Source organism: Elephas maximus, chromosome 27 (assembly GCF_024166365.1).
Source record: "Elephas maximus indicus isolate mEleMax1 chromosome 27, mEleMax1 primary haplotype, whole genome shotgun sequence".
NCBI classification, from domain to species: Eukaryota; Metazoa; Chordata; class Mammalia; order Proboscidea; family Elephantidae; genus Elephas; species Elephas maximus.
Window position 1 is genome coordinate 37670840 of NC_064845.1, and position 26841 is coordinate 37697680.

The 26841-nt window shown below is 40.5% G+C and overlaps 1 protein-coding gene and 1 pseudogene across 9 annotated transcripts in view; one reads left to right on the forward strand and one right to left on the reverse strand.

The window, feature by feature from the left end:
* The window catches only part of LOC126068459 (ral guanine nucleotide dissociation stimulator-like), a 490075-nt gene that overhangs the window by 96681 nt on the left and 366553 nt on the right, over nucleotides 1–26841 (reverse strand). The window lies entirely within an intron of this gene.
* On the forward strand, nucleotides 23156–24573 carry LOC126068456 (lysophosphatidylcholine acyltransferase 1-like; annotated as a pseudogene).

Sequence of the window (26841 nt, forward strand, 5' to 3'; positions counted from 1 at the left end):
CTTAATTCAACTCCAAGTCTGAAATCAAAAATTCTGCTTCATCTGTGAAATCTAGAATACAAGTTTTCTGCTTCCAAAATGCAGTGGTGAAACAGACACAAGCTGGACATTTCCATTACAAACGGGAGAAATTGGAGGTAAAGAAGGACTAACAGGCACCAGGTAAGTTAGCAGAACAATGGCCTTGCCCTGCAGACTCTAGGTATTGGCCACACTCTCCAGATTCTAAGCAAAGGCCCCTCAGCCCTGGCACGGCAGATCTGCCCCCTCAGCTTTAGGTGCACCATTCTCTTAGGCCATCTGAGTGGCAACTCCACCCTTAGAAACTCCAGAGGCCATGGCTCCCCCATTTGAGACCCCAGAGGTCCTGGACATACCCTTTGAGACTGAAACAGCTTAGCTTCCTGTGTTCCTTGTTTCTTCAGCTTCTGCTTCTTGATTTCTTAGCCTCTCAGCCCTTCGGGCCTCACCTCCCACATCTGCCCTACTGGGGCAAGTGTTCCAAAGCTCTTTAGGTCCACTGATAGGTGCCTGGAGGTACCCCACTCCACCAGTAAACTTCAGCCAGAAGGCACTCAGCTCTCTCATTCCATGGATCAGCAAGCCTAGCTCCACTGATAAGTGCCCAAAGGCACCTCACTCCACCAGGAAGCCTCCTGTGCAAAGGCACATAGCACTCTCGCTTCATGGGTTGGCTCCAGCACCGTCTTGTGCCAGTTTCCTGGTTCTGCTGCTGCTGGTTGTCTGCTGCTGCTTCTTACCATCTGCTCCATCTCCAGTGTGATGGCTCTCCTTACTTCCTGAGTCCTCACCCGAATTGTCTTTGATGTATATAATAACACCAACTATCTCTTCTAGGCAAACTAGGCTTCTATTACATTTTAAAACGCTTGCAGCCGCTATCCATTCAGTTTCAAAACTGAATCCATATTTTTTCTTTAAATTTTTTATTGTTCCTTAAGTGAAAGTTTACAAATCAAGTCAGCCTTTCACACAAAAACTTATATACACCTTGCTAGATACTCCCAATTGCTCTGCCCCTAATGCGACAACGCACTTCCTCCCTACACTCTTTTCGTGTCCATTCCACCAGCTTCTAACCCCCTCTACCCTCTCATCTCCCCTCCAGACAGGAGATGCCAACATAGTCTCAAGTGCCCGCCTGATCCAAGAAGCTCACTCCTCACCAGTATCCCCCTCCATCTCATTGTCCAGTCCAATCCCTGTCTGAAGAGTTGGCTTTGGGAATGGTTCCTGTCCTGGGCCAACAGAAGGTCTGGAGGCCATGACTGCTAGAGTCCTTCCAGTCTCAGTCCGACCATTAAATCTGGTCTTTTTACAAGAATTTGAGGTCTGCATCCCACTGCTCTCCTGCTCCGTCAGGGGTTCTCTGTTGTGTTCCCTGTCAGGGCAGTCATCGGTTGTAGCCAGGCATCATCTAGTTCTTCTGATCTCAGGTTGATGTAGTCTTTGGTTTATGTGGCTCTTTCTGTCTCCTGGGCTCGTAATTACCATGTGTCCTTGGTATTCTTCATTCTTGTTTCGTCCAGGTGGGCTCAGACAAATTGATGCATCTTAGATGGCCCCTTGCTAGCATTTAAGACCCCAGCCACGTCTTTCCAAAGTGGAATGTAGAATGTTTTCTTAATAGATATTATTATGCCAATTGACTTAGATGTCCCCTGAAACCATGGTCCGGAAACCCCTGCCACTGCTACGCTGGCCTTCGAAGCATTCAGTTTATTCAGGAAACTTCTTTGCTTTTGGTTTAGTCCAGTTGTGCTGACATCGTCTGTATTGTGTGTTGTCTTTCCCTTTACCTAAAGTAGTTATCTACTATCTAATTAGTAAATACCCCTTTCCTACCCTCCCTCCCTCCCCCCTCTTGTAACCATCAAAGAATATTGTCTTCTCTGTTTACACTATTTCTCAAGTTCTTATAATGGTGGTCTTACACAATATTTGGAAACGCTGGTGGCATAGTGGTTAAGTGCTATGGCTGCCAACCAAAGGGTCGGCAGTTGGAATCTGCCAGGCGCTCCTTGGAAACTCTATGGGGCAGTTCTACTGTGTCCTATAGGGTCGCTATGAGTTGGAATTGAGTTGATGACACTGGGTTTGGTTTGTTTTTTTGATACAATATTTGTCCTTTTGCAACTGACTACTTTTAGTCAGCATAATGCCTTCCACATTCCTCCATGTTATGAAATGTTTCACAGATTCATCACTGTCCTCTATCGATGCCTAGTATTCCATTCTGTGAATATAGCATAATTTATTTATCCAGTCATCCATCGGTGGGCATGTTGGTTGCTTCTATCTTTTTGCTGTCGTAAACAGTGCTGCAATGAACATGGGTGTGCATATATCTGTTCCTGTAAAGGCTCTTATTAATCTAGGATATATTCCAAGGGGTGGGATTGTTGGACCATACGGTAGTTCTATTTCTAGCTTATTAAGGAAGTGCCAAATCGATTTCCAAAGTGGTTGTACCATTTTACATTCCCACCAGCAGTGCACAAGTGTTCCAGACTCTCCACAACCTCTCCAACATTTATTGTTTTGTGTTTTTTGGACTAATGCCAGCCTTGTTGGAGTGAGATGGAATCTCATTGCAGTTTTGATTTGCATTTCTCTAATGGCTAATGGAAGTGAGCACTTCCTCATGTATCTGTTAGCCACCTAAATGTCTTCTTTAGTGAAGTGTCTGTTCTTTTCTTTTGCCCATTTTCTAATTTGATTATTTGTATTTTTGTAGTTGAATTTTTGCAGTATCAGGTAGATTCTAGAAATCAGACACTGATCGGAAATGTCATAGCTAAAAATTTTTTCCCAGTCTGTAGGTAATCTTTTTACTCTTTTGGTGAAGTCTTTCGATGAGCGTAGGTGTTTCATTTTTAGGAGCTCCCAGTTATGGAGTTTTTCTTCTGCATTGTTAGTAATGTTTTGTATACTGTTTATACCATGTATTAGGGCTCCTAATGTTGTCCCTTTTTTTTTCTCCCATGATCTTTATCGTTGTAGATTTTATATTTAGATCTTTGATCCATTTTGAATTTGCTTTTATGCAGGGTGTGAGGTATGGGTCTTATTTCATTTTTTTGCAGATGGATTTCCGCTATGCGAGCACCATTTATTAAAGAGACAGTCTTTTCCCCATTTAACTGATTTGTGGCCTTTGTCAAATATCAGCTGCTCATATGTGGATGGATTCATGTCTGGATTCTCAATTCTGTTCCACTGGTCTATGTATCTGTTGTTGAACAAGTTACCGAGCTGTTTTGATGACTGTGGCTGTATAATAGGTTCTAAAATCAGGTAGAGTGAGGTCTCCCACTTTGTTCTTCTTTTTCAGTAATGCTTTACTTATCCACGGCCTTTTTCCCTTCCATATGAAGTTGGTGATTTGTTTCTCCATCTCATTAAAAAATATTGTTGGGATTTGGATCAGAATTGCATTGTATCTATAGATGGCTTTTGGTAGAATAGACGTTTTTACAATGTTAAGTCTTCCTATCCATGAGCAAGGTATGCTTTTCCGCTTATGTAGGTCTCTTTTGGTGTCTTGCAGAAGATTTTTGTAGTTTTTTTTCTGTAAGTCTTTTACATCTCTGGTAACATTTATTCCTAAGTATTTTATCTTCTTGGGGACTACTGTAAATGGTATTGATTTGGTGGTTTCCTCTTCGATGTTCTTTTTGTTGGTGTAGAGGGATCCAATGGATTTTTTATGTTTATCTTGTATCCTGATTCTCTGCTGAACTCTTCTATTAGTTTCAGTAGTTTTCTTCAGGATTCCTTAGGATTTTCTGTGTATAAGATCATGTCATCTGCAAATACAGATACTTTGACTTCTTCCTTACCAATCTGGATGCCCTTTATTTCTTTACCTCGCCTAATTGCTCTGGGTAGGACCTCCAGCCAGAGCAGGAGTGGTGATAAAGGGCATACTTGTCTGGTTCCCATTCTAAAGGGGAATGCTTCCAGGCTCTCTTCATTTAGGATGACGTTGGCTATTGGCTTTGTATAAATGCCCTGTATTATGTTGACAAATTTTTCTTGTATTCCTGCTTTGCTGAGAGTTTTATCATGAATGGGTGTTGAACTTTGTCAAATGCCTTTTCTGCATCAATTGATAAAATCATGTGATTCTTGCCTTTTGTTTTATTTATGTGGTGGATTACATTAATTGTTTTTCTAATGTTGAACCATCCCTGTATACCTGATATGAATCCCACTTAGTCATGGTGAATTATTTTTTGATATGTTTTTGAATTCTATTGGCTAGAATTTTGTTGAGGATTTTTGCATCTACATTCATGAGGAATACAGGTCTATAATTTTCTTTTCTTGTGGTGTCTTTACCTGGTTTTGGTATCAGGGATATGGTGGCTTCATGGAATGAGTTTTTAAGTATTCCATCCTTTTCTACGCTCTGAAATACCTTTAGTAGTAGTGGCGTTAACTCTTCTCTGAAAGATTGGTAGACCTCTGCAGTGAAGCCATCCAGGCTGGGGCTTTTTTTTTGTTGGAAGTTTTCGATTGCCTTTTCAATCTCTTCTTTTGTTATGGGTCTATTTATTTGTTCTACCTCTGTTTGTGTTAGTTTAGGTATGTAGTGTGTTTCTAGGAATTCATCCATTTCTTCTAGGTTTTCGAATTTGTAAAAGTTCAATTTTTCATTGTAATCTGATATGATTCTTTTAATTTCAGTTGGGTCTTTTGTAATATCATGCATCCCATTTCTTATTGGGGCTCTTTGCTTCCTCTCCTGTTTTTCTTTTGTCACTTTGGCCAAAGGTTTATCACTTTTGTTGATTTTTTCAAAGAACCAGCTTTTGGTCTTGTTAATTCTTTCAATTGTTTTTCTGTTTTCTATTTCATTTAGCTCTGCTGTAATTTTTATTGTTTTCTTCTGGTGTCTGAGGATTTCTTTTGTTGCTCTCTTTCTATTTGTTCAAGTTGTAGGGATAATTCTTTGATTTTGACCCTTTCTTCTTGTTGTATGTGTTCATTTATTGATATAAATTGACCTCTGAGCACTGCTTTTACTGTGTCACAAAGGTTCTCATAGGAAGTGTTTTCATTCTCATTGGATTCTGTGAATTTGTTTATTCTATCCTTAATGTCTTCTATACTCCAGTCTCTTTCGATCAAGGTATTGTGCAGTTTCCAAGTATTAGATTTCTTTTCCCTGCTTTTTCTGTTATTCATTTCCACTTCTATGGCCTTATGGTCAGAGAAGATTCTTTGTAATGTTTCAATCTTTTGGATTCTGTGGTCTATTGTAGAGAATGTTCCATGTGCCTTGGAAAAGAAAGGATACGTGGCTGCTGTTGGGTGGAGTGTTCTGTATATGTCTGTGAGGTCGGGTTGGTTGACTGTGGCATCGAGATCTTCTGTGTCTTTATTGAGCTTCTTTCTGTATGTCCTGTCCTTCATCGAAAGTGGTGTGTTGAATTCTCCTACTATTAATGTGGCACTGTTTATCTCACTTTTTAATACTGATAGAGTTTGTTTTATGTATCTTGCAGCCCTGTCATTGGGTGCAAAAATATTTAATACGGTTATATCTTTTTAGTATATTGTCTCTTTAATCATTATATAGTGTCCTTCCTTATCCTTTCCGATGGATTTAACTTTAAAGTCTCTTTTGTCATAAATTACTATTGCCACTCCTGCTATTTTTTGATTGTTGTTTGCTTGATATATTTTTTTCCACCCTTTGTGTTTTAGTTTGTTTGTGTCTCTAAGTCTAAGGTGTGTCTCTCGTAAGCAGCATATAGAGGGATTTTTTTTTAATCCATTCTGCCACTCTCCATCTCTTTATTGGTGCATTTAGTCCATATACATTCAGCGTAGTTATGGATAGGTATGAATTTTTTTTCTTTAATGAATATAGTGCTATCATTTTGATGTCTTTTTTTGTGTGTTGTTGACAGTTTCTTTTTTGCACTTAATTTTATGTGCTGAATAGATTACCTTTCCTCATATTCCTTGTTGTTGATTTTTTTTCTGGTGAGTCTGTATTTTTTTCTTACATTTTATCTTCATGTGTTGGATAGTTTGTCTCTTTTGTGGTTACCTTATTATTTACCCTTACTTTTCTAAATTTAAACCTAACTTTTATTTCTGTGTATTGCCTTGTCTTTGTCTCCATATGGAAGATCTATGACTACATTTCTTAGTCCCTCTTTATTTTTTTAATGTTGTCTTCTTTTACGTAATAACATCACTTTTTCCCTGTTTTAAGTGTTTTTTTAATAACTTTTGTTGTGCTTTAAGTGAAAGTTTACAAATCAAGTCAGTCTGTCACATATAAGCTTATATACATCTTACTCCATACTCCCACTTACCCTTGAGCGTTTTTTAAATCTTGATTTATTTTTTTGATTTCACTGTCTTGGTTGACTTCTGATTGCTCCGCCCAGTGTTCTGGTCTTGGGCTGATACCCACTATTATTGATTTTCTAACCAACGAACTCCCTTTAGTATTTCTTGTAGTTTTGGTCTGGTTTTTATGAATTCCCTAAACTTCTGTTTATCTGGAAATGTCCTAATTTGACCTTCATATTTGAGACACAGTTTTGCTGGATATATGATTCTTGGCTAGCAATTTTTTTCCTTCAGTTTTTTATATAAGGCATCCTATTGTCTTGTTGCCTGCATGGTTCCTGCCATGCACTCCGAGCTTATTCTTATTGACTCTTCTTTGTAGGTGACTTTTTGTTTATCTCTAGATGCTCTTAAAATTCTCTCTTTATCTTTGGTTTTGGAAAGTTTGATTATAATATGTTTTGGTGCCTTTCTTTTAACGTCTACCTTATGTGGAATTCGATGAGCATCTTAGAAAGATATCTTTTCATCTTTCACGATATCAGGGAAGTTTTCTGCCAACAATCTTCAATGATTCTCTGTGTATTTTCTGTTATCCCTCCCTGTTCTTGTACTGCAGTCATTCATAGGTTATTTATCTTGTTAGAGTCCCTGGTTTCTTCATTTTTTCAAATTCTTTTATATGATTTTTCTTGTAATATATTGGTGCCAAGTGCTTTATTTTCAACTTCAGAAATTCTGCTTTCCACTTGCTCAGTTCTGCCCCTGTGACTTTCTATTGAGTTGTCTCCTTTTGTAATTTTATTGTTACTCTTCTGAATTTCTAATTGCTGTCTGTCCATGGATTTTTCCAGCTTATTAAATTTTTCATTATGTTCCTTTATAACCTTTTTCATTTCTTCGACTACTTTCTCTGTGTGTTCCTTGGCTTGTTCTGCGTATCTCCTCATTTCCTTCCTGATGTCTTCAAGGGTTCTATATATTAATCTTTTGTATTCTGCCTTTGGCAATTCCAGGAAGGCACTTTCATCTAGAAGATCCCTTGATTCTTTGTTTTGAGAGCTTGTTGAGGTGATCATGGTCTGTTGCTTTAAGTGACTTGAAATCTACTGTCGTCTCTGAGCCATCTATAAGTTATTGTATTAGTTTATTTTATGTTTGCTTACTGTGTTGTAGCTTTTTGCTTTGGTTTGTTCTGATATTCCCAAATGGGTTGCCTGGGTGAGCTAGCTTGATTATTTTCACATTTGGAGCTCTAATGTCCTACAGCTGTTATCAGGTATATCAGTCTAGGAGTTCATTCAATTTTCTTGCATGAATTTACCTCAGGTGTCCAGGTAACCGATTATGAATATGTGGTACAGACTCTGTCCTACAGTCTTAGAGGGGCAGGGGTGATTGGTGTAGGTACTGGTACCTGGTTGCAGCAGGGCATCATACTCTGAACAAGGCAGGGTCCTGAGAATCGTCCCCCACATGTCTCTGAGGAAAGCATGTCCCTATTCCCTAGAGCCTATTGGGCGGGCTCTGCAGACAGACCATGGGCATCCAGTGTTTTTGGTTGTAAGGACTGGGAGGTACCAGTTCTCCTTGGACCCTTGTCGCGGGTGTCTGGGTAACCTGAGTGGAGCCTCCAGTCCTCTAGCCTCTGATGTGGGTAGGTGAGGACCCTGTGTAATAAGCAAAGCAATGTCAAACATCAAATTGTCACCTCTCAACCACAGAGCTGAAACAGTTGTAGTCTGCCAAGGAGGGCCTATTCTCCTGAAATAGGCCTACACAAGTCCATGCAAAGGGGAAAGGTACTCAAAGTCCATGGACCGTTTATGCCTAGACAGGAACTGCTCCTGTCCTGAGCTCTTCTGCTTAATGGAGCTGGCAAATTATCTTTTCCCGTAATTGCAAATTTATTCCTTCTCCAAGGCTGGCAGGATGGCTCTAGGCGCTGAATAGGGCCTATCTCAGAGCCAGGGAAATCATCTGCTGGAGCCAGCTTGGGATCGGGGAGGGGGTGGTGTGGTAAAATATACGCAGGTACTTACCTTTTGCCGAGAGCACCGTTCTTCTCTGGTTCCAGAGGTATGAGTAGGCTGTGTGGCTGGCTGCTTCTCCCTGAGGAAACAGCTGCCGAACACTAGTACCAGCCTGCCACAGCCACTCCCAGGAATGGTGCCTGAGTGCTCCCGGTGATTCAGGTTCAGTAACTCCTCTCTGCTTCTGAAATGTCTCTTCCTCCCCCTGACTCTCAGTTCATTTTCTAACGTGCCTTTGATGTTCAGGACTCCTGGCTTGTCATAAATATACTCATTTCACTTGTTTTTTCAGGTCTTTGTTGTAAGAGGGCTCACTGGAAGCATTTGTTTATTCCACCATCTTGGTCGCTCCCTCCTCTGCATCCATATTTTAGGTATCTGTTAGAGCAGTACCTCACTCCTGGTAACAAATTCTGTCTTGGTTATCTAGGGCTGCTATGACAGGAATACCACAAGTGGATGGCTTTAAGACAGAGAATTATTCTCTCAGTCTAGGAAGCTAGAAGACTGAATTCAGGGTGCAAGCTCCAGACCATGGCTTTCTCCCTCTGTTAGCTCTGGAGGAAGGTCCCTGTCATCAATCTTCCCTTGGTCTAGGAGCCTCTTAGTGCAGGAACCTCAGTTCCAAAGGACGCACTCTTCTCCTGGTGCTACTTCTTGATTGTTTTAGGTCCCTGTGTCTGTCTGCTCACTTCTGTCTTGTATATCAAAATAGATTGGCTTAAGATACAATCTAATTTTGTATATTGAGTCCTGCCTCATTAACATAACTGCTACTAGTCCCATCTCATTAACATCGTAGAGATAGGATTTACAACACACAGGAAAATCACATCAGATGACAAAATTGTGGACAGTCACACAATACTTGGTATCATAAAATTGGTATCATAGCCTAGCCAAATTGATACACATATTTTTTGGAGACACAATGCAATCCATGACAGGACAGTTGTAAAATTAGTAAGAATACTTTCCTTTGGGAAAGGCCAGATTCAAAACCAGTTATCTTCAAGGACTTACACATCCTTTGGTCATGACCTTTCATGTGAAGGATCATTGAGCAGGGACAAGACAATGGGAATTTTACATAAATATTTTTGGGGACACTTTGGAAGGCTTCAAATCAAGTAGCGAGGCTGTGCCCTCTTTGTTTTGAGTATAATGGAGGTAAAATCTACCAACCCTCACCAGAGGGATACCCTCATCATCAGGGTATCTCTTGGGAGATACCCATTGCTAATAGGACCTAGGTTCAAATAGTAAGTGGATTTTATTCAACTAACTCCCTCCAATGGTTATACATTTGTTTTAGTTGTGATTTGCGGATATTCACATTTAGTAGATTTTCACTGTCACCAAGCTATGGCAACTTTTGTGGCTAAGAAATTGCTGGAAAATATCGTTCCCACTTGGGGCTCCAGCCATCCTTTGCAGTGATTTAGGAACCCCACTTTACTGGACAAGTGATTGCTGCTATTTGTAAAATATTTCCTGTTTTTTGTCAGCTCCATTGTCCTTACCACACGCAGTCCTCTGGATTTGTAGAACGGAACAATGGTATCATAAAGACCTAACTGGCAAAACTTTCATCTTCAGTGTGGCTGACCTGACCCTCATAAATTGATCCCTTATGAGATAATTGCAGGGTAGCCAATGAATTTACCTTATTTATCAGGAACTGCTGATTCAGATTTGATCCAAGCCAATTTATTAAAATATTGCCAGGCCTTAATTCATTATGCCAAGGAGTATGCTCCTCAAGCAAGCATTTGATGGCGGAGGTACAATGCCTCCTCTTGCACCTAGCAACTATGTTTATTGGAGGACACACCAATTAAAGGATTCCCTTGAGCCTTGTTGGAAGGGTCCATACCTATTCCCCCTAATTCATCCTTGTGTGGCTAAATTACGAGGAGTTAAGGAGTGGGTCCATTTATCTCAACTGAAAAAGACTACAGCACCTGTTTGTACTAGAAGTCACAGAAGAACTCAAAGTGAAATTCACTTGTGTTCAAACATGAAGTAGATGACTACAAGAGTGGATGACTTACCCCAGGTCATGGAGCTGGAACATGCAGATGGCTAAGCTTTAGACTCTGTTATACTGCTATCTTTCTAGCTTTAGCTATTCTGTATGTTATATACTTAAGAATTATTTTTTGGTAAACATTTATGCAACTTTTGGAGATTTTTGGAGTTAGTTTGGTAATTTTAACCAAACCCATTGCTGTTGAGTTCTTTCTGACTCATAGCGACCCCATAGGACAGAGTAGAACTGCCCCATAGGGTTTCCAAGGAGCACTTGGTCCATTTGAACTGCAGACCTTTTGGTTAGCAGCTGAATGTTAACTACTACACCATCAGGGTTTCCTTGGTAATTACAGGCACAGTTATTTTTTCTGAATGTTTGTGGTAGTATTCCTTTTCCATATTTGTGTTCTAATCATGACTCCCACTACTGCTTTAATACTTTTATTGTTTCCTTTTTCTATTGCTTGGCAAGAAAATGCTTTTATCAAATTAGTTATTTCAGTAGCCGGTGCTAACAATTTAATTGAGTGCTGGATGCATCACTCTTCCCCTCAGTCTACACAAGATCATACCGATCCTTTTGCTGTGTCAGTATTAGATTATAAATCCACACCTGATTTTACTGTTGATTTTGAGAAACTCTTTAAATGGGTCACTCATGTCACATTATGGCTACTTCCAGAATTACCCACTTATCCATCAACTCCCTGTTTCAATCTTACCAGTGCATGGTTAGAATGTTTTATTCTATCCACACCATGCAATCTTTTTCTTGATGGTGTTCAATATTATTCTACAGTAGTAGCAGGTAGTCATTTTTTTTTTTTTTTGCTGTTCATCTTTTTTTTTTTTTTAATTTTTATTAAGCTTCAAGTGAACATTTACCATTCCAATCAGTCTGTCACATGTAGGTTTACATACATCTTACTCCCTTCTCCCACTTGCTCTCCCCCTATTGAGTCAGCCCTTACAGTCTCTCGTTTCGTTCCAATTTTGCCATCTTCCCTCTCTCTCTATCTTCCCATCCCCCCTCCAGTCAAGAGTTGCCAACACATTCTCCTGTGTCCACCTGATTTAATTAGCTCACTCTTCATCAGCATCTCTCTCCCCCCCACTGACCAGTCCTTTTCATGCCTGATGATTTGTCTTTGGGGATGGTTCCTGTCCTGTGCCATCAGCAGTTCTGGGGAGCATTGTCTCTGGGATTCCTCTAGTCGCAATCATACCATTAGGTGTGGTCTTTTAATGAGAATTTGGGGTCTGTATCCCATTGGTCTCCTGCTCCCTCAGGAGTTGTCTGTTGTGCTCCCTGACAGGACAGACATCGATTGTGGCCGGGCACCAACTAGTTCTTCTGGTCTCAGGATAATGTAGGTCTCTGGTTCATGTGGCCCTTTCTGTCTCTTGGGTTCTTAGTTGTCATGTGACCTTGGTGTTCTTCCTTTGCCTTTGCTCCAGGTGGGTTGAGACCAATTAATGTATTTTAGATGGCCGCTTGTTGGCATTTAGGACCCCAGGCGTGACAATTCAAAGTGGGATGCAGAGTGTTTTCATAATAGAATTATTTTGCCCATTGACTTAGAAGTCCCCTCAAACCAAGTTCCCCAGACCCCAGCCCCTGCTTCGTTGACCTTTGAAGCTTTCATTTTATCCCGGAAACCTCTTTACTTTTAATCCAGTCCAATTAGGCTGACCTTCCTTGTATTGAGTGTTGTCTTTCCCTTCACCTAAAGCAGTTCTTATCTACAGATTGATCAATAAAAAGCCCTCTCCCTCCCTCCCTCCCTCCCCCCTTTGTAACCACATAAGTCTGTGTTCTTTTCCGTTTTTTCTATTTCTCAAGATCTTATAATAGTGGTCTTATACAATATTTGTCCTTTTGCAACTGACTCATTTCGCTCAGCATAATGCCTTCCAGATTCCTCCATGTTATGAAATGTTTCAGAGATTCGTCACTGTTCTTTATCGATGCGTAGTATTCCATTGTGTGAATATACCACAATTTATTTATCCATTCGTCCGTTGATGGACATCTTGGTTGCTTCCAGCTTTTTGCTATTGTAAACAGAGCTGCAATAAACATGGGTGTGCATATTGTTTGTGTGAAGGCTCTTGTATCTTTAGGGTATATTCCGAGGAGTGGGATTTCTGGGTTGTATGGTAGTTCTATTTCTAACTGTTTAAGATAACGCCAGATGGATTTCCAAAGTGGTTGTACCATTTCACAATCCCACCAGCAGTGTATGAGAGTTCCAATCTCTCCGCAGCCTCTCCAACATTTATTATTTTGTGTTTTTTGAATTAATGCCAGTCTAGTTGGTGTGAGATGGAATCTCATCGTAGTTTGAATTTGCATTTCTCTAATGGCTAATGATCGAGAGCATTTTCTCATGTATCTGTTGGCTGCCTGAATATCTTCCTTAGTGAAATGTGTGTTCATATCCTTTGCCCACTTCTTGATTGGGTTGTTTGTCTTTTTGTGGTTGAGTTTTGACAAAATCTTGTAGATTTTAGAGATCAGGCGCTGGTCTGAGATGTCATAGCTGAAAATTCTTTCCCAGTCTATAGGTGGTCTTTTTACTCTTTCGGTGAAGTCTTTAGATGAGCATAGGTGTTTGATTTTTAGGAGCTCCCAGTTATCTGGTTTCTCTTCATCATTTTTGGTAATGTTTTGTATTCTGTTTATGCCCTGTATTAGGGCTCCTAGGGTAGATCCTATTTTTTCTTCCATGATTTTTATCGTTTTAGTCTTTATGTTTAGGTCTTTGATCCACTTGGAGTTAGTTTTTGTGCATGGTGTGAGGTCTGGGTCCTGTTTCACTCTTTTGCAAATGGATATCCAGGTATGCCAGCACCATTTGTTAAAAAGACTATTATTTCCCCAATTGACTGACACTGATCCTTTGTCAAATATCAGCTGCTCATACGTGGATGGATTTGTATCTGGATTCTCAATTCTGTTCCATTGGTCTATGTGCCTGTTGTTGTACCAGTACCAGGCTGTTTTGACTACTGTAGCTATATAATAGGTTCTGAAATCAGGTAGGGTGAGGCCTCCCACTTTCTTCTTCTTTTTCAGTAATGTTTTGCTTATCCAGGGGTTCTTTCCTTTCCATATGAAATTAGTGATTTGTTTCTCTATCCCCTTAAAGTATGACATTGGTATTTGGATTGGAAGTGTGTTATATGTATAAATGGCTTTGGGTAGAATAGACATTTTTACTATGTTAAGTCTTCCTATCCATGAGCAGGGTATGTTTTTCCACTTAAGTATGTCCTTTTGAATTTCTTGTAGCCGAGTTTTATAGTTTTCTTTGTATAGGTCTTTTACATCCTTGGTAAGATTTATTCCTAAGTATTTTATCTTCTTGGGGGCTACTGTGAATGGTATTGATTTGGTGATTTCCTCTTCGGTGTTCTTTTTGTTGATGTAGAGGAATCCAAGTGATTTTTGTATGTTTATTTTATAACCTGAGACTCTGCCAAACTCTTCTATTAGTTTCAGTAGTTTTCTGGAGGATTCCTTAGGGTTTTCCATGTATACGATCATGTCATCTGCAAATAGTGATAGCTTTACTTCCTCCTTACCAATCTGGATACCCTTTATTTCTTTGTCTAGCCTAATTGCCCTGGCTAGGACTTCAAGTACGATGTTGAATAAGAGTGGTGATAAAGGGCATCCTTGTTTGGTTCCCGTTCTCAAGGGAAATGCTTTCAGGTTCTCTCCATTTAGAGTGATATTGGCCGTTGGCTTTGCATAGATGCCCTTTATTATGTTGAGGAATTTTCCTTCAATTCCTATTTTGGTAAGAGTTTTTATCATAAATGGGTGTTGAACTTTGTCAAATGCCTTTTCTGCATCTATTGATAAGATCATGTGGTTTTTATCTTTTGTTTTATTTATGTGATGGATTACATTCATGGTTTTTCTGATATTAAACCAGCCTTGCATACCTGGTATAAATCCCACTTGATCACGGTGTATTATTTTTTTGATGTGTTGTTGGATTCTATTGGCTAGAATTTTGTTGAGGATTTTTGCATCTATGCTCATGAGGGATATAGGTCTAAAATTTTCTTTTTTTGTAATGTCTTTACCTGGTTTTGGTATCAGGGAGATGGTAGCTTCATAGAATGAGTTGGGTAGTATTCCGTCTTTTTCTATACTTTGAAATACCTTCAATAGTAATGGTGTTAAGTCTTCTCTGAAGATTTGGTAGAACTCTGCAGTGAATCCATCTGGGCCAGGACTTTTTTTTGTTGGAAGTTTTTTGATTACCGTTTCAATCTCTTTTTTTGTTATGGGTCTATTTAGTTGTTCTACTTCTGAATGTGTTAGTTTAGGTAGGTAGTATTGTTCCAAGAATTTACACATTTCTTCTAGGTTTTCAAATTTGTTAGAGTACAATTTTATGTAGTAATCTGAAATGATTCTTTTGATTTCATTTGGTTCTGTTGTGATGTGGTCCTTCTCGTTTCTTATTCGGCTTATTTGTTTCCTTTCCTGTTTTTCTTTAGTCAGTCTAGCCAATGGTTTATCAATTTTGTTAATTTTTTCAAAGAACCAGCTTTTGGCTTTGTTAATTCTTTCAATTGTTTTTCTGTTCTCTAATTCATTTAGTTCAGCTCTCATTTTTATTATTTGTTTTCTTCTGGTGTCTGATGGGTTCTTTTGTTGCTCACTTTCTATTTGTTCAAGTTGTAGGGACAGTTCTCTGCTTTGGGCTCTTTCTTCTTTTTGTATGTGTGCATTTATCGATATAAATTGGCCTCTGAGCACTGCTTTTGCTGTGTCCCAGAGGTTTTGATAGGAAGTATTTTCATTCTCGTTGCTTTCTAAGAATTTCCTTATTCCCTCCTTGATGTCTTCTATAACCCAGTCTTTTTTCAGGAGGGTATTGTTCATTTTCCAAGTATTTGATTTCTTTTCCCTAGTTTTTCTGTTATTGATTTCTAGTTTTATTGCCTTGTGGTCTGATAAGATGCTTTGTAATATTTCGATGTTTTGGATTCTGGAAAGATTTGTTTTATGACCTAATATGTGGTCTATTCTAGAGAATGTTCCATGTGCACTAGAAAAAAAAGTATATTTTGCAGCAGTTGGGTGGAGAGTTCTGTATAAGTCTATGAGGTCAAGTTGGTTCATTGTTGTAAGTAGGTCTTCCGTGTCTCTATTGAGCTTCTTACTGGATGTCCTGTCCTTCTCCGAAAGTGGTGTGTTGAAGTCTACTACTATATATGTGGAGGTGTCTATCTCACTTTTCAATTCTGTTAAAATTTGATTTATGTATCTTGCAGCCCTGTCATTGGGTGCATAAATATTTAATATGGTTATGTCTTCCTGATCAATTGTCCCTTTTATCATTATATAGTGTCCTTCTTTACCCTTTGTGGTGGATTTAAGTCTAAAGTCTATTTTGTCAGAAATTAATATTGCTACTCCTTTTTTGCTTATTGTTTGCTTGATATATTTTTTCCATCCTTTGAGTTTTAGTTTGTTTGTGTCTCTAAGTCTACGGTGTGTCTCTTGTAGGCAGCATATAGATGGATCGTGTTTTTTTATCCAGTCTGTGACTCTCTGTCTCTTTATTGGTGCATTTAGTCCATTTACATTCAGTGTAATTATAGATAAGTAAGTTTTTAGTGCTGTCATTTTGATGCCTTTTCATGTGTGTTGTTGGCCATTTCATTTTTCCACATGCTTTTTTGTGCTGAGACGTTTTTCTTAGTAGCTTGTGAGATCCTCATTTTCATAATGTTTAACTTTGTGTTTATTGAGTCGTTACGTTTTTCTTGGCTTTTTTCTTGAGTTATGGAATTGATATTCCTTTTTGTGGTTACCTTTTTATTTACCCCTATTTTTCTAAGTAAAAACCTAACTTGTATCGTTCTATATCGCCTTGTATCACTCTCCATCTGGCAGTTCAATGCCTCCTATATTTAGTCCCTCTTTTTGATTATTGTGATCGTTTATCTATTGATTTCCATGATTTCCTGTTGTGTGTATTATTTTGTTTATTTATTTATTTTTTAGAATTAGTCTTAATTTGTTTGTTTTTGTGCTTTCCCTATTTGAGTTGCGTTGATATCAGGACGTTCTGTTTTGTGACCTTGTATTGTGCTGGTACCTGATATTATTGGTCATCCGGCCAAACAATCTCCTTTAGCATTTCTTGCAGTCTTGGTTTAGTTTTTGCAAATTCTCTAAACTTGTGTTTATCTGTAAATATCTTAATTTCTCCTTCATATTTCAGAGAGAGTTTTGCTGGATATATGATCCTTGGTTGGCAGTTTTTCTCGTTCAGTGCTGTGTATACGTCGTCCCATTCCCTTCTTGCCTGCATGGTTTCTGCTGAGTAGTCTGAACTTATTCTTATTGATTCTCCCTTGAAGGAAACCTTTCTTTTCTCCCTGGCTGCTTTTAAAATTTTCTGTTTGTCTTTGGTTTTGGCAAGTTTGATGATAATATGTCTTGGTGTTTTTCTTTTTGGATCAATCTTAAATGGGGTTTGATGAGCATCTTGGATAGATATCCTTTCGTCTGTCATGATGTCAGGGAAGTTTTGTGTCAGGATTTCTTCAACTATTTTCTCTGTGTTTTCTGTCCCCCCCTCTCTGTTCTGGGACTCCAATCACTCGCAAGTTATCCTTCTTGATAGAGTCCCACATGATTCTTAGGGTTTCTTCATTTTTTTAAATTCTTTTATCTGATTTTTTTTCAGCTATGTTGGTGTTGTTTCCCTGGTCCTCCAGAAGTCCCAGTCTACATTCTAATTGCTCGAGTGTGCTCCTCTGACTTTCTATTGCGTTGTCTAATTCTGTAATTTTATTGTTAATCTTTTGGATTTCTACATGCTGTCTCTCTATGGATTCTTGCAACTTGTAAATTTTTCCACTATGTTCTTGAATAATCTTTTTGAGTTCTTCAACAGTTTTATCAGTGTGTTCCTTGGCTTTTTCTGCATTTATCCTAATTTCATTTGTGATATCTTGAAGCATTCTGTAAATTAGTTTTTTATATTCTGTATCTGATAATTCCAGGATTGTATCTTCATTTGGGAAAGATTTTGATTCTTTTGTTTGGGGGGTTGGAGAAGCTGTCATGGTCTGTTTCTTTATGTGGTTTGATATGGACTGCTGTCTCCGAGCCATCACTGGGAAACTAGATTTTCCAGGTAGTCGGCTAAAAGAAAATGCAGTCAGATCCCTATCTGAATTCTCCCTCTGGCTCCGGGTATTCGGATGTTAATGGGGCCGCCTGGGGAGGGTGGGGGAGGGATCAGAGAGCTAGGAGTGTAGCACCACAGAATATAGAGCTGAACACCGCGTTCACGCTCCGCCCCCGTTCGCCAAAATCCGGGCAGGACGGGTCCCCGGCTAGGATGCTGCTTTCCTTGCTCGGAGACCAGTCACTTCCTCCCGGGGACTTCTCCCTCCGGTGCGCGGCACCGCTCGCGCACACTGGGTGGGCGTTTCCCGCAGGAACGGGTAGGCCCACCCCCAGGGTCTATTCAGGAGATTATAATTGGGCCCCGCGGTCACGCCCTGCCCATGTGCGCACCCAAATCCCAGCGGTATGACTTCCGGGTTAGGACACTGCTTTCCCCATTCCGGAACCAGTCACTTCCTCCCGGGGACTTCTCCTTCCGGTGCGCCACACCTCTCGCGCGAACTTGGTGGGCGTCACCCGCACGGCCAGGTGGGCCCGCCCCCTGGGTCAATTCAGGGTAATAAAAATGGACCCTGGGCTCATGCCCCGCCTGCGCGCGTGCCCACATCCCAGCGGAATGGCTGCCCGTCTGGGATGCTGCCTTCCCCGCCTCGAGACCAGTCACCTCCGGGGATTTCTCCCTCTGGTGTGCCGCGCCACACGCGTGGACTGGGTGTGCGTCCTCCCGCACGAACGTGTGGGCCCCACCCCGGGGTCACTTTAGGGATATATAGTTGACCCCCCCCCCGCTCGCGCCCCGTCCGCCTCTCGCCTAACTCCCGGCGGGACAGCACCCCAGCTGGAACGCTATTCTCCCCACTCCCAGATCAGTCACTGCCTCCCGGGTGCTTCTCCCTCCGGCTGCGCCTCTACGCCGCCCACGCCAACCAGCTAGACTTCCTCCCGGGATGGGTTCGGGGGGGAAGGGGTGGGCCCCCTTTCTGTGCCGTATGCCCCCCTGGGCTCTGCCCCAGATCGGGCTCCGAAGGTCACCTGCCTGGTACGCTGGCTCCTGGTTCTGAAAACGGTCGCTGTCTGCCCGTATTTGTTCATTTTCTGACTCTAAGTCTGTGCTTGTTGTTCAGAGTTCATAGATTGTTATGTATGTGATTGATTCCCTTGTTTTTCCGAGTCTTTGTTGCAAGAGGGATCCACGGTAGCGTCCACCTAGTCCGCCATCTTGGCCCCGCCTCCCAGATAGTCATTTTAAAAATAATTTAAAAACTCTCAGTTTGTGCCTGACTCAAGGATCCCCGGATTTTGGAGAATTATCCATTTGTGATGATTCATTAACTGCAAAGTGATTCAGAAGGGCCAATCAGTCCATCCCATTTCCTTATATTCAAACCTGGGCAGGCATGTTGTGTGCCCCATCTAGATGTGTCTTTTTGTGTGGAGAATCAGCTTACTCAAGGAAAAACTCTGATAAGTCACTCTATATTTGGGCATTGTCATGTTTACATGGTTGGAATATATGCTAGGCCCATGTACCTTAAAGATGCTAGGAGTTACCATGAGTATTCATTCATACAATGACACCTTGCTATGGAACAGTAACTTGAAATTAATATCCATAAAGAAGACGGAACTTGTCCTCTCAGATAATCCCATCATTTATTACCCAAGATGGGGAGATCCTTCTTATGTGCTGTTGTGCCCTGGCTTGGTATTATGCAATAGAACATCCCATTAGCAATTTATCTGCCACTATGGCTAAAATTGTCGATGATGTGGCCAATGGAATGGCCGCCCAACAAAAACTTTAGAATCCTTGGCAAAAGTAGTATTGGACCATGGAATAGTTCTAGATTTCCTCTTAGCCCAGCAAGGAGAGTTTTGCTCCATTGCTAACGCCTGTTGTTGCTCTTGGATTAACTGGAGATGTTGAACAGGATATTGCTAAGATTCATCCAATGGCTGTTTGGTTACAGTCTATACCCCCTATAACTTTACCATTCTTTTTTTATATCTTCAATTGGCTACTTAATAGTGCAGGTTCTTGGTTACGGTCTCTGTTGCGAACTGGGTTAATTATTTTAACAATAATCTTTATTATTGGAATTATAAAATGTGTTATGCGATGTGCATCTACAACAGGAACTGATAACCCTGCTTCATCTCATGCTTGGAAAATTATGTGTATCAACACTGCATTCAAGATCATGCTCAAAGAATTATGCATATCAACACTGCATTCAGGAACCCAAAATTAGAGAAGCCTCATGACTTACATTAGCCATTTGAAAGTAAGTCAGGTTGTTCCTCCAATGTGGCCATACCCTATCCACTCCCCATACCGAAATCACTGAAGACAGCTGTTCAGCCATAGCATGATGGATGTACTGGAGCTGCCCAGCAACCAAGATACCGATGGTCCCTGATTATGGGGGAAAAGGGGCTTAATGTGAAAAACTAGAAAGGCATGAATTATGAAGGTTGAGCCACCACCTGGGAGTAGCATATTGACAAACTCATGCAGAAGACATTATGCCCATAACTGTGAACAAAGGATGTTCTTCAGAACCCTTAATCAAAAGAACAGAATGATGTGGGATATAAAATCAAAAGAGGCATCTGATGTAAAGTAAAATGGGTGAACTAATGCTAAAGCTCAGTATAATCTTTCACACAGATTCAAACCCTGTTGCTTAGGAACCAACCCTGTCATTAAGGAAACTCTATTCTTTGTGGTCAGGCTAAGAATGTGGATATTACATGTCCTGGTGTCTGTAACCAAACCTTATTGAAAGTTTTTGTGTTAGATCACTCCAGAAAATCTTATGTTCTGAGCAAGGTAATGTTCAGCAATCTGTTCCCGACAGTATCTGTTACGCCATCATCATGTCATCATTTTGTGATGGTTATGAGACCTTCTCCACAAACACATACCTTGCAATTTTGTCCTTTAGCCAATTAATGTATTCTTTAGCTATATTAATGTAACCACTAATGTTAAAAATCATGTTTTGCTTTCTCCCACCTTTGATTGATTTCAGTCACTGTAAACCAATCAGAATATTGTGTTTTGTAGTTCCTCCTATGGCATATAACTATATGTGATTTGCACTCTCTCCCTTGGATCCATGAGCTTTGGACTCTGAGGTTTTCACAGTCTCCATTTGAATGACATATTGGCTTCAATAAATGCCTTTGATTTTACTCTAACAGAGTTGGAGAATCTTCTCTCTACGACAAGCATAATTTGGGGAAACTACTTGGAGAATTGGTAAATGCACCATCAAAAACTAATAGACAAAGAGACAAAAGGTTTAAATAAAATCAGTAAGCTTAATATCAGCATTTACATAAAATCAGTAGTAGACAACTACCACATCACTCCCTCAAGACAGTAAGTCTAGCCATTTTACAGGTGAATTTTACCAAACTTACAAAAGAAAACATCTTTCTTTTATTTAACAAAGTAAATAGGTAGCGAAAAACATAGGACCCAGAGACCAGGTGTGTAGTACAAAGACTTGATGCAGCAGGTGCTGTTCAGACACCTTGCATTTTAACCCAAAACAGTTGCTGTCAGGCTGATTCTGACTCATGGAGACCCCACATGTGTCAGAGTAGAACTGTACTCCATAAGGTTTTAAATGTTTGATTTTTTTAGAACTAGACCCAAAAGCCTTTCTTCTGAGGCACCTCTGGGTAGACTTGAATCTCTAGCCTTTCAGTTAGCAGCCAAGCATGTTAACCGTTTGTCTCAACCTTCTGACATATTCAACTTTTTGATAAGTGCAGTCATTTAAGCAACAGGACCATTCAGAGCCACTTCATTTATTCAAAAAGTCTTCCACATGACTGCTTCAAGGGTATCTTGGCTGGTGATGGCTCTTCTGTGGTTCAAATCCATGCGAAATGCATATAATATACTTCTGTAAGAAAATATACAATAATTGTATGTGTAGTATGATATAAACCCTGGGAGGAAAAAAAGCAGACAAACATCTATGAAGAATAAGAAAGACTGGAAGAAAATATACCACAATGTTAAGTGAAGTTAAGTTTGAATGACAGAAGTGTGAGTCATTTCTTCTCTTTTGGATTTTTCTTTAGTGAGAAATAATTTAGTAGTTTCCAAATATATTGATGCTTCTTATTAAACTTAAAAACTTTTAATGGTTCTATTACTTCATTGAAACAAACAGAAAACAACTAGCAAAATAGCAAAAGAAAACCTAACCGTATCAATGAGAACATTAAAATTGAATGGACTAAACACGCCAGTCCAAAGGCAGAGATTATGTGACTGGATAAAACAGCAAGATCCAACAATGGGTCTTGCTGCTTACAAGAGGAACACCTTAGATTCAAAGAAACAAGTAGGTTGAAAACAAAGAATAGAAAAAGATATAGTATGTAAACAGTAACCATAAGAGAGCTGAAATGGCTATATTAATATCACATTAAATAGACTTTAAAACAAATATTACTATGGACCTTTTTGATAGTCAATACATCTAGAATATATAACAATTATAAATGTTCTTGAACAACAGACCCCCAAAATGCATGAAGCAGATACTGGAAGGATTAAAAGAGGAAATAGACAATTTATCAATAATAGTTAGGGATTTCAATACCCCACTCTCAGTCATTGATGGAATAACTACAGAAGACTTTAACACTACTCATCAACTTGACATAACTGATATTTATAAAATGCCTAAGGACTGCAGAACACATGCTCTTTTCAAGTATACATGGAACATTTTCCAGGGTAGGCCTCATACAGGAGCCAAAAACAAGTCTCAATAAAATTAAAAAGACTGAAATTATGCAAAGTGTGTTCTCTGATTCTCTGACCACAATGGAATTAAATTAGAAATCCACAACAGAAAGAAATATGAGAAAACACCAAATACTTGAAAATTAACACACTTCAAAATAATCCATGCATCAAAGAAGAAAACAGAAGAGACATTAAAAATAATTTGGAATTAATGAAAACAAAAACACAACATGTCAAAACATATGGGATGTATCTCAAGCATTGCTTGTTAAGAAATGTGTAACTTTAAATTTCTATGACAGAAAGAAGAAAACTCTCAAAAAACCTAAGCTTCCACCTTAGGAAACTACAAAACAATAAGCAAGCTAAACAGAAAGCAAGCAAGAGGGGTGAAATAATACTGTAGCTGAAAGAAAAACCCAGAGAAAATCAAATAAACCAAGAGTTGGCTTTTTGAAAAGATCAACAAAATTGACAAACCTTTAACCTTTGGCTAGACTGACCAAGAAGACAAAAGAGAAGACACCGATTACCAAAATCAGGAACGAAAGAGGGGCACCACTACCAACCCTACAGAAATGAGAAGCATTATAAGGGGTCTGCCCGCCCTCGGCCTCGGTCCGCTCGGGCTCTTCTCACGGTGGTGGCTCCGCAGCTGGGGAGACCTGCCACAGGCCGCTCTGTCTCAGCCGCCAACTCCTCCAGCACAGGTGCAGGTGAAGCGGCGGCTGGTCACCCCCAGGGTAGAACCCCTTCGTGCACGAGCTGCGCTTCAGCACTCTGCAGAAGGCCCAGATCGCCATCATGACGCTGACCCTCTTCCTCATCCGACTCCTGTTTGCCGCCTTCATGATGCTGTTCGCCTGGTCCTTCGCTTTTGTACCTTCACTGGGATTTGCTGAGAGAGAACCAGAAGAGCCGCTGGCTTGTGGCAGAAGGTCGTGGACTTCCCGCTCAAGGCAGTCATGCAGACCACGTGATTTGCCGGCGGCTTCCACCCGGTGGCCCAGAAGGGGTGACAGGCCCTACCGACTGAGGCGGCCATCCTGACCCTTGGCACCACACCCCTCGTACTTCCACGCCGTTCCCGTGACCATGTCGTCCATCGTGATGAAGGCAGAGAGCAGGGGTATCCCCATATGGGGAACTCTGATCAAGTACATCCGGCCAGTGTGTTCGGATCAGACCAGGACTTGTGCAGGAAAACAGTGGAAGAGATAAAGAGAGGGGCTTAGTCCAATGGGAAGTTATGACAATGATTTTTCCAGAAGGTACTTGTACCAATGGGACCTGTCAAACTATCTTAAAGACTGGTGTGTTTATCCTTGGTGTTCCTGTCCAGCCTGTGGTTTTAGGATACCCAAATAAGCTGGACATGATCATGTGGACGTGGCAAGGACCTGGAGTGTTGGAAATGCTGTGGCTCGCCCTGTGTCAGTTTCACAGTTAGGTGGAAATTGAGTTTCTCCCAGTTTACCACCCTTCCAAGGCGAAGAGGAGCCCGGTGCTATACGCCAGCAACATGAGGCGCGTCACGGCAGAGACCCTGGGCGTCTCCGTCATGGATTACACGTTTGAGGATTGTTAGCTGGCCCCAGCGGACGGACAGTCCGTCTCCCCTCCGACACTTGCCTTCTAGAATTTGCTAGGCTTGTGAGAGGCCTGGGGCTAAAGCTAGAAAAACTTGAAACAGATAAAAAGCACAAAGGTGAAGAAGGGCGAGAAGACTGACTTGTGGACTTCACGGAGTACTTGGAGGTACCCCTTTCCGACACGCTGGACTGCATGTTCTCACTGTTTGACGAGAGCTGAGGTGGCAAGATGGACCTGCGGGAATATGTGATCGCCTTGTCTGTGGTCTGCAGAGCGTCTGAGACTCTGGACACCATCCAGCTGCCATTCAAGATGTGTGCATGGCAGGAGGACGGCTGCATAAATGAGGAAGACCTGTCCTGCATTCTGAAGACGGCCTTGGGCGTGGCAGAGCTGCTTCTGATAGACCTCTTCAGCGGTGTGGATGAAGATGAGAAGAATCTCTTTTGCTGACAGGTTTGCACACATGTACCCAGACTTTGCAGAAGAATATCTGTATCCTGACCAGGCACGGTTTGAAACCTTCGCTTAAACTCTTGTCAGCGCCAACCCCGAACAGCCTCTGTACTGACTTCAGCCCGGAAAGCACTGACCCCGGGAGGAAGCCTGTCCATAGGAAACTGGACTAGGACAGAAGGTTCTGGAGTGAGGAACCTGCCCGGCTCTGTCACCATGTCCTACCAGGGGCTGTGGCTCCCCATTTGTGCATGAGGATATCTGGTGTTCTCTCTCCCCACAGGGCCTACACATGTTGTCTCCAGACTGAGGTTTTAGAAGACGTAGGATGTGTAAGGGGCCGTGGTGACAGGATGGTTAAGCACTGGGCTTCTAGCCAAAAGGTCAGTCCTTGGAACCTACTAGCAACTGTGTGGGAGAAAGATGTGAGTCTGCTTGGAAATCCTATGGGGCAGTTCTACCCTGTCCTGCTCTTTTTTGACTGTTGTTTGCTTGATATATTTTTTTCCATCCTTTGAGTTTTTAGTTTGTGTCTCTAAGTCTAAGGTGTGTCTCTTGTAGGTAGCATATAGACAGATCTTGTTTTTTAATCCATTCTGCCACTCTCTGTCTCTTCATTGGTGCATTTAGTCCATTTATATTCAGTGTTATTGTGGATAGGTATGAATTTAGTGCTATCATTTTGATGCCTTTTTTGGTGTGTTGTTGACAGTTTCTTTTTCCCACTTAATTTTATGTGCTGAGTAGATTATCTTTATATATTGTCCTTTCCTCATATTTGTTGTTGTCAATTTTGTTTCTGCTGAGTCTCTATTTTTCCCTTGTATTTTATTTTGATGTGTAGGATAGTTTGTCTCCTTTGTGGTTACCTTGTTTACCCCTATTTTTCTAAATTTAAACCAAACTTTTATTCTTTGTATCACCGTATCTTCCTCTCCATATGGAAGGTATATGATTACATTTCTTAGTCCCTCTCTAGTATTTTAATGTTGTCTTCTTTTACATAATAATATTGCTATTACCCTGTTTTGAGCTTTTTTTTTGTTTGTTTTTTTGAATAATCTGGCTTTGTTTTCTTGGATTACCCTGTCTGGGTTGACTTCTGGTTGCTCTGCCCAGTGTTCTAGTCTTGAGTTGATACCTGATATTACTGATTTTCTAAGCAAAGAACTCCCTTCAGTATTTCTTGTAGTTTTGGTTTGGTTTTTTAAAAATCCTTAAACTTGTATTTATCTGGAAATGTCACAATTTCACCTTCATATTAAAGAGACAGTTTTGCTGGATATATGATTCTTGGGTGGGAATTCTTTTCCTTCAATTTTTTAAATATGTCATCCCATTGTCTTCTTGCCTGCATGGTTTTTGCCGAGTAGTCCAAGCTTATTCTTATTGGCTTTCCTTTGTAGGTGACTTTTCATTTATCCCTCGCTGCTCTTACAATTCTTTATCTTTGGTTTTGGCAACTTCGATTATAATATGTCTTGGTGACTTTCTTTTAAGATCTACCTTATGTGGAGTTCGATGAGCATCTTGGATAGATACGTTCTCATCTTTCACGATATCGGGGAAATTTTCTGCCAAGAAATCTTCAACAGTTCTCTCTGTATTTTCTGTTATTCCTCCCTGTTCTGGTACTCCAATCGCTCCTGGGTTATTTCTCTTGATAGAGTCCCACATGATTCTCAAGGTTTCTTCATTTTTTAAAATTCTTTTATCTGATTTGTCTTCAAATATATTAGGGCCAAGTGATTTATCTTCAAGTTCAAAAATTCTAGCTTCTACTTGCTCAATTCTGCTCCTCTGACTTTCTATTGAGTTGTCTACTTATGTAATTTTATTGTTAATCTTCTGAATTTCTGATTGCTGTCTGCCTATGGATTTTTCCAGCTTGTTAGACTTTTCATTATGGTCCTGAATAATCTCTCTAGTTTCTTAAGCTGCTTTATCTGTGTGTTGCCTGGCTTGTTCTGGGGGTTGCCTCATTTCCTTCTTGATGTCTTCAAGGGTTCTGTATATTAAACTTTTGTATTCTGGCTCTGGTAATTCCAGGAATGCACTTTCATCTAGAAGATCCCTGGATCTTTGTTTTGAGAGCTTTATGAGGTGATCATGGTGTGTTTTTTTCTGTGACTTGATATTGACTGTTTTCTCCGAGCCATCTATAAGTTATCGTATTAATTAATGCTTGCTTACTGTGTCATAGCTTCTTGCTTTGTTTTGTTTTGATATACCTCTATGAGTTGCTTGAGTGAGCTAGCTTGATTATTTTCACCTTTGTAGCTCTGACGTCCTGTCCCCAGATGGCTAGGGCTGCTATCCGGTATATCAGTCTAGGAGTCCATTCAGTTTTCTTGTATGAATTCAGCTCAGGTGTCGAGGTAGCTGATCATCAAGTGTGTGGTACAGGCTCTGTCCTACAGTCTTAGAGGGGCAGGGGATAT